Source organism: Microcaecilia unicolor, chromosome 10 (genome assembly GCF_901765095.1).
Source record: "Microcaecilia unicolor chromosome 10, aMicUni1.1, whole genome shotgun sequence".
Classification (NCBI taxonomy): domain Eukaryota; kingdom Metazoa; phylum Chordata; class Amphibia; order Gymnophiona; family Siphonopidae; genus Microcaecilia; species Microcaecilia unicolor.
In genome coordinates, this window is record NC_044040.1 from 49,419,095 (window position 1) to 49,427,381 (window position 8,287).

The following is an 8,287-nucleotide window of genomic DNA, read 5'->3' on the forward strand; positions in this document are numbered from 1 at the left end:
GTAAAGCAAATGTAACCAGCAGTGTAGTTCTTTCAGTCACTACCTCCAGAGATTGCTCTAAAAATTCTGTCAAATTTACATCAGACTGGGGCTTTATAGGCAACTTACTCAGACCAGCTCCAGAGATATATTGTGTCTTGGTAATAGGTGGTAGTCCCTCAAGGGGAATACCTAATACCTCTGAAAAATATTTTTTAAGCATGTCTAAGGCCGGAGTGAGGGGGGCTTTAGGAAAATTAAGAAATCGTAAATTATTGCCTCTTATCTGATTTTCTAGATATTCTATTTTTCGCTGCTGGAAGTTGCTATTTTTTATCAACGTTAAAGTTGAAGAGTTCACTGCTACTAAATCTTTATCAAAAGTCTCCATTTTGGTCTTCTGTTCTGCAATTTCAGATTTTACTACTATTTGAGCTTGCTTTAGTTCAGTCACCTCTCCCCTCAATATACCTGAAATTTGCTGCAAGTTGGTATTCAAGCCTTGAATTGCTTCCCATAATAAATCAAGTGTAACAGTCGGTGGTTTAGTCAATCCTCCAAGGTTCCACGGGGATTCGCCGGACTTCCCTTCAGACAGCAAACCTGTCTGGGCTGTTGTTCTCACCGGCGTCGAAGAAGCAACGGGGTCTCCATCCACGCCTGCAGGGGACCGACTTCCGGATTCTGCTAAGCGTTCCCTCGTTGTCTTCGCCTCAACCCCCGGTCTTGGGGGAACTGTTATCTGGGGAGGGCTCAATGAAATTCCCTCTGCGCTCCGGTCTCCAAGATCTCCCGGACCTCCCAAAGTGTTGCCTCCGGTTCCAAGCACTCGAAGGCCTGATTCCTGTAACGTTGTCTGATGCAGCGGAGGGGGGTCGACCTTGCCCGTGGAGACAGGCAAGCTAGACTTCCCTTTCCTCTTTCCCATTTCGGGTTTAAGGAAGCTCAGTTGCGCAAATTTCGAGCAGGGTTCAGGAGCTCCCACGGGTGCTTCTACTCACGCCGCCATCTTGGGTCCTCATCAAAACCTCCCTTCCACTTATTATTATAACTGTTCAACAATGCCTCATACCCACCCAGCATACACTCCTACTGCTATTAAATACAAACCTCGTAAGTTGCATGAGCCCTAACAGAATCCCACTCCCTATCTCCGCATTAACAATTCCCTGGAAAAAAAAATCATGACTTTGTTTAAAGGAATAAGGCATTCTGAACAAAAAAGAACCAAGTCAGGAATTTACAAATTTTAAAATACCACATCCTCTCAGGCAGGCATGTGCTCTGTTCCATTCCAGCTGGCTAAATGTAGCCTATGTCGGTTACATCAGCTATAGCAAACCCAGGCTAACTAGAAAAGCTTCCTACAAGCCGGTAAAGCTGCATAGCGAGTGGCAGTATTTTTTTTTTGCTGTTTGTTTATTGCTGACATTTCTTCTCAATTTTCTGTCCTGGTCTCCCTCCTAGTGTGGGTTTGATAGATGCTATTGTGATTTTTTTTTCTGTATTATATATAATTTCATTTATAATAGTTTGTATCTTTAGCATTTTCTGTACAAATATATACTGTAATATGCATTTAAAATAGAAAAAACACTGTCCACCTCTGACTGCGTTGGCATCTGTGGCAGGTATTCATGAAGGTACTGGGGAGGAGGATTTACCACTAAACCACCAGGGAGGGTGGGGAGGGGAGTTGCATCAGCAGCCCATTTGGGCCACCAGGTATATTTTTTTGTGTGTTGGGGGGCTGGGGGGCTGGAGATCCACCAGACATCTGGCCCCCCCCAGTGCCTTCATGGCAGGGGGCGGTCAGGGGGCGGCGTAGGTCCACCAGACCTCCAGCCTGATATGTCCTCATGGCAGGGGTTGGTGTTGATGCTTGGGGGAGGGGGCACTAGGCCACAGGGCCTTGTTTTGGAAGGTGGATCTGAGGGTCCTATGGACCTCCAGGACATAGTGACAGCCTGGGTTGCTTGACTCTGATGGGGGGGGGGGAGCCTTAACCCTAATTCTAGGTTAAGGTGCTATTCTGCCCCTACGATCAGAGTGCTGTTCTCTGATCTTAGGGGTGGAATACAAGCAGATCTCATTTAAATCTAATTTAAATGAGCTCTGCATTATAGCTTCGCTCAGGCGCCTTCAGCCCGCAGGTAAATGCGGGTGCTAGTCCCCCGCTAGAAGCCTAGTGCTTGTATTTATTTTTGATCATCAAGCTGTGAGATATTTTCCTTGCTTAATCTGGAAGAGCTCTAGCCCCTCCCTTCTATTCTGAATGGCACTAAAGAGTAGAAAAATCAGTACTTGTGAAGCAATTAAGGCTCCAGTAAAACTCAAAAAGCTTTGGAGAAAACAGAAAACCACATAGCATGGCAAGAGTTTGGAGCCTTCCCCTTTGCCTTACGTAAATCCCATGAAGGCAAAAGTACATAAGGAGATTTAGAAGATAACTAAAGGAAGAGTATGTTTTAATAAGTATAAGCACTTCCCAGCTGGTGGATTACAGAGAGAAAGAAAGCCTGAAAAACTGTGTGTGATATGCTTGCAGCCCTGGCTGAGGAGCTAGAAAAGCTGTAGCCTGGACTTGCTTACCTCAGCTGTGAACCCTGGCAGGATGTTGCAGAAAACCTGTTAACTTTATTGTCCTTCTGTTAGGAGCAGATATCACCAAGTGTATACAAATTCTTTTGTGTGTTTGATTACAATTTTTTTGGAATTGCTGGCATTTGTTATTGGATGTTTATGAACTTACACTCTTAATAACAGCACTTATTTAGTGGAGGAGTGTCCTAGTGGTTAGGATGCTGGACTTTGGTCCTGAGGAACTGAGTTCAATTCCCACTTCAGGCACAGGCAACTCCTTGTGACTCTGGGCAAGTCACTTAACCCTCCATTGCCCCATGTAAGCCGCATTGAGCCTGTCATGAGTGGGAAAGCGTGGGGTACAAATGTAATTAAAAAAACTATATATATATATAAGGGTATCCATGAAACAGTGGTGTAGCCATGGGTGGGCCAAGGCCCATCCAGTAAGGGCTCAGGCCCACCCAACAGTAGCATACGCTTAGCGGTAGCTGTTGGGGATCCCAAGCTCCGCCAGCTGAAGACTTCATCCTGATGATAACAAAAACGCTGCTCTCCACAATACTGGCATCTGCGCATTCTCATTTTTCAGCGCATGCCTGCTGCAGGCTGCCAAGGTGGAGAGAAGCATTGTCCCGCCAGCTGAGATATTTTTTTGTGGGGGTTGGGGGGGAGAGAACACTTGGTGCCCACCCACTTCTTGCCTAGGCCCACCCAAAATCTGCTGTCTGGCTACGCCCTGCCATGAAACAATACTATCCTCCAAACGTATCTGCTGATCCACCTCCTGATAGTCCAGCCAGACTCTTCCTATATATCAGAGCTGTACCACCATCATAAGGTGACTATATATATTTCTTATATACTGCCTGAAAGCTATCATAGTGGTTTACTACATTCAGGTAAAGTAGTTTTAAGTAGGCTTTTTTTTCTTTGTCACTAGAGGGCTCACAATGTCAGTTTGTACCTGACACAATGGATTGTAAGAAGGGCTTACAATCATTATATGAGAAGGCTACAGGAATATATTTCATCGGGAGGATAGCAGGGGCGTAGCTAGGTGGGGGCCACTGGGGCATGGACCCCCACAGATTTAGTCCCGCTCCAATTTTGACCCCCCTGCCAGCAAAGGTACCTTGCGGCGGTGGGGGGGGGGGGGGTCGAAAGTGGCAGGGGAAGGTCGGCGGCTGGGGGAGGTGGGCTAAAATATGCCCCCCCCCACCTTGTGCTCTGGACCCCCCTCTCCCGCCGAGGTCTGGCTATGCCCCTGGAAGATAGATTCTCAAACCTAACCAAAAAGAATGGTAGTGTACATGGGGTCCTGGATCTAGAGTGACTGGAAGTTGAGATTGACAAAGGGAAGTCTTGCAAATTTGTCATCTTAGTGACTCAGCTATTGTGCCTTGGACCTAGCAGGGATGCAACTCATGGTCATAGAAACTCTTCCCAAATAAAATGGTCCTGCCGACTTGTTGAGCAGTTGCTGAGAGGCAGTAGTACGCTCCAGATGGGAGAAAGGCCCTGCAGCTGAGTAGCAGTGGACTGGTGACCTCTTTAGGCAGGAGAAAGGAGCAGCCTGCTAAGACTTGGGGTATGGTAGGAAGGATAATAGAGAGGAGAGCTAGCAATGCAATCAGGGTGGAGTGGGGGAGATATTAGGGCTCTTTACCTAGCTGGGAATACTCTGTTACGCTTGGTACTTCAATTTATGTGAATAGTTTATAGCAGAGGTTCTCAACTCAGTCCTTGAGACACACCTAGCCAGTTAGGTTTTCAGGGTACCCACAATGAATATGCATGAGATAGATCTGCGTACAATGGAGGTGGTGCATGCAGTGGCGTAGCAAGGGGGGGGGCGGTCCACCCCGGATGTCAGCTCAAGGGGGGTGCTCCCTGCCAGCTCCCCCCCAGGTGCAGCACGATGACACCCCTCCCCTCTGTGCATCAACACCCCCAGACCCAGTGCCTACCCTCAGCTCTGTCCAACCAACTCCCGCACCTTACCTTTAAAGAAATCTCGGAAGCCGTGGCGAGGCGAGGCTCAGCGCCTCACGCCTTCATGTAAAAGGTGTGGATCGTCTCATCGGGCCTTCCCTCACTCTGTCTGTCCCGCCCTCCGCTGACGCAACTTCCTATTTCCGCAAGGGTGGAACAGACAGAGTGAGGGAAGGCCCGATGAGATGATCCACACTTCTTTTACATGCAGACACGAGGCGCTGCGCCTCGCCACGGCTTCTGAGATTTCTTTAAAGGTAGGGTGCGGGAGCTGGTTGGACAGAGTTGAGGAGGGTAGGTACTGGGTCGGGGGGGGGGTGTTGATGTGCCGAGGGGGGGATGTCATCGTGCTGTACCCGGGGGGGGGGGTGCAATGGCGAACCGCCCCAGGTGGCAGCCCCCCTTGCTACGCCACTGGGTGCATGTAATTTTATTTCATGCATTTTCATGGTGAATATCTTGAAAACCAGACTGGCTTGGTGTATCCCGAGGAATTATTATGCTTTATGGAATTTAACACCTCATCGGGTTGAGTGCTCTGTTGGTATTTGCTGTAAGCATACTCTTCTGAACTCAACTCAGTGTTATGTACTGAGCCTGTTCCTAAACTCAGTGCTATATACTGAGTCTATTCAGAGACTTAAACCTGGGGCTGCTGGTTACCAAGAATAAACTCCAATCCTTAATCCTGTTCTTTATTTAATCCAATTGCTGATAAGATAAAACAAATCACTTACAGTTGTGTTGCAGCAGATTAGGGATTCTGTACTTACAGAGTGAGTCTGTGTATGTGATTAGCCCCCTCTCCCTGAGATGAGGACCTGTTAATGCCTGGTAATTTGAATACTGAAAAACAGAAGTAACAGAAATCACAGCAGCAGCACTGGTAACTGCACAGGTAAAACATCACTATGGTTTACTACCCTGAGAGGAAAAAACAAGCAGTGGACCTCTACATACTGGATCTATGACCTAGGTACAGCTACCATCTCTCTCAATTCTTATACACAGAGCAATTAGATTAGAGAGAGGGGGATTCTTCTTCTTCTCCCAGTATGCCCAGAGGCAAGCATTAACAAAGCTCTGAGAGCAGAACGCAGGAATTCATAGAGGCTAATCAAAGTGGACTGCAGAAATACATGGACCTGGTCCATTTACATAGTTAAAAAATATACACACATGTAATCTGTTATAAACAGACAGCACAAGCTGCCCCAAGCAATGGGGGCAGAACATATACAGTAGAATAAGTTCATAGTATTTGTAAATACTACCAGCCTTTCTTATGGTCACAGTTTTTTTTCCTGGTGGAAGGGGGGGGGGGGGAATCTCACCTATTGACACCCTTCTTCCTCAGGTGGAAGTACCAGGTTCCAAAGCATTTAGGGATAAACAGAGCATGTTCAAGGGGACAACTGCCAGGTTGGCCCTGGACCCAAATGTAGTGGTAATAACTTATATTATTGTCCATTGTCCTCTGGCTTACACTATGTAAACATGTCAGCTGACTCTTAGAACATCTGCTGTCCTCTAATTGGCCCTTGTATTTTGCACATGCTCTGTTGCTTCATGTTATATAAGTTGGTTTGTTCTGATCATGCAGTATACCTGTGATTGTTATATGCTCATTGAGAGGAAAACCCATAAAAGGAATTAAGCAAAGCATGCTCGTTGGGGTTACTGCTGGCTGACCCAGACAGGTAGGATGTGAATCAGGAAGAAACACCATTATCTAACTAGGTTGCAAAGTCCTAGAAGTTGTAAGTCCTATCTCTAGGGCAAACGAGTTGTTGGAGAACTCCCGTTAACACCATTCCTGACTTTGCCCGCTGGTTGGAGGGACTTTCCCAGCCTAAGTTGAACGATGTGATTGAGACAGGATGTTGTCATTTGTTGCGGTGATGTGTTGTTATTATTATTATTAGCTTTAAATATATTGTATTTGCTTTTAAAAGTGTGGTACTAGTTGTAAATAAACTGCATTTATCTTTGGGAAAGTTTGTGTACTCTCTCTTCTTTTCTGGGCATCGTTGCAAGCCAAAACACCAGGGATGCCCACAAGGGGTACTATATTCAGTTTTGGATCCAGCATGCTCTTGTATGGTGCTCACTCCATTTAGTTAATTATAGGATGTAAGATCACTGACCTGATGTTTAAAGAGCAGGTGTCTGAGCCACAAGACAGATAGAGGAGAGAATCAGAGCTGGCTAAGGAGCTACAGTGATCATCTTATGAGGCAAAAGAGAAACTGCCCGCTCATGGTCTCTGAAGAAACATTAGGAAGAAAACAACAAGGCCAGTTATGGCACCCAGTAGCCCTAAACACTATTGCTGGGAGGACAAAAGCAGGGAAGATCACAAACCCCATGAGCTTGAATCACTGCTACCTGGAGGTACAGAAGAGCAGAGAGAGGAGGAAGCAGCATTACCACCTGTTTTAAATTAGATAATGAGACAGAGAAGAAGTGGTGGGCATAGATGGGGGAGGGGAGGGGGCAGACTTGGTGGGTGGGGGGAGGTCAATGCAGATATAATCCCCCTTCCTTCCCCTTCTGCTGATTCATCACAAGCCAATATGGTATCTTCTTTTTTTTTCCCCTTCAGAAAATCACCACAGGGTAGCACAATACATGAGAAGAAAAAGGGATAGAGGATAACCTGTATCATATTCATTGCAGTTATAGGCAGGGTAGTAGCAATCTAGAGAAGGGTTACCAACATTTTGAAGAGTCTAAATTAGAGCTAAGGATCTAAGTACACCCTAGAAAAGAGGAAGGAGAGGGATAGAATAGAGGCATTCAAATATATTAAAGGTAAAACAGTTGGAATGGGTGATGATAGAGGGTTAAACCCAAGAATAATATAAAAAAAAATATTTGTTCCATGCCTCCTCCACTCTTTCCTTGAAAAATCTCAATGGTGGGGACAAGAAACAGTACAGAAATCAAAACATGGTGAAATGCATTATGTAGAAGTTTTTAGAACCTTATAAAGAGAACTACAATATATTATTGGGCATTTATGTATTGTTCAATAATAATTGATAATTCCAGCAGAAAATGGAATGTTAGGCAAGCAGGAAGCACAGCAGCTCAAAGCTCCACAGAATTAGTTTAGCTCTCTCACCCATCTTCCAGAGTCAAGGAACTGTCTGACCTATCACCACAAGAGGAGGGAGGAATTTATGCATCTGCGGCTGGTAGCCACCCATGAAACTTTTAACTATTTCAGTTGCCTGATTGCTTTCTTAAACCTTTTTTTTCCCCTTAAAGCAACACATATGTTATTATTGGTCAGCAAATGATTGCTCAATAATAACCTATGAAGGGTCATCAAACTACAGTATTTGTAAAAAGACACTGGAGGGAGAGCTTAATATTGATAGTTTTACATGCTGAATTAGATAAGTATTTTGCTAGAACTACAGCTTAAAGTGGCTACGAGTCCTTAAACAGCATGAAAAGAAGCTTCTAGTTTGATTAAAGAGATTAATTGGCCTGGTTTGAGCTGAAGGGTAAACAAGAGATCACAGACAATTAGCAAGTGTCCTTAAGGCCAGAAACATTGCTGAGCTAAGCACATCCTGTGTGGTCAGGGGTGGGGGGGACCCGTCTGACATTGCGGCTTTCCTGGGGAGGACCATAACCATGTGACCATCTCCTAAAGCCACTTTCCTTCCTAGGAGGTGGAGGCACATAATAATATAGTAAATGATAGCAGAGAAAGACA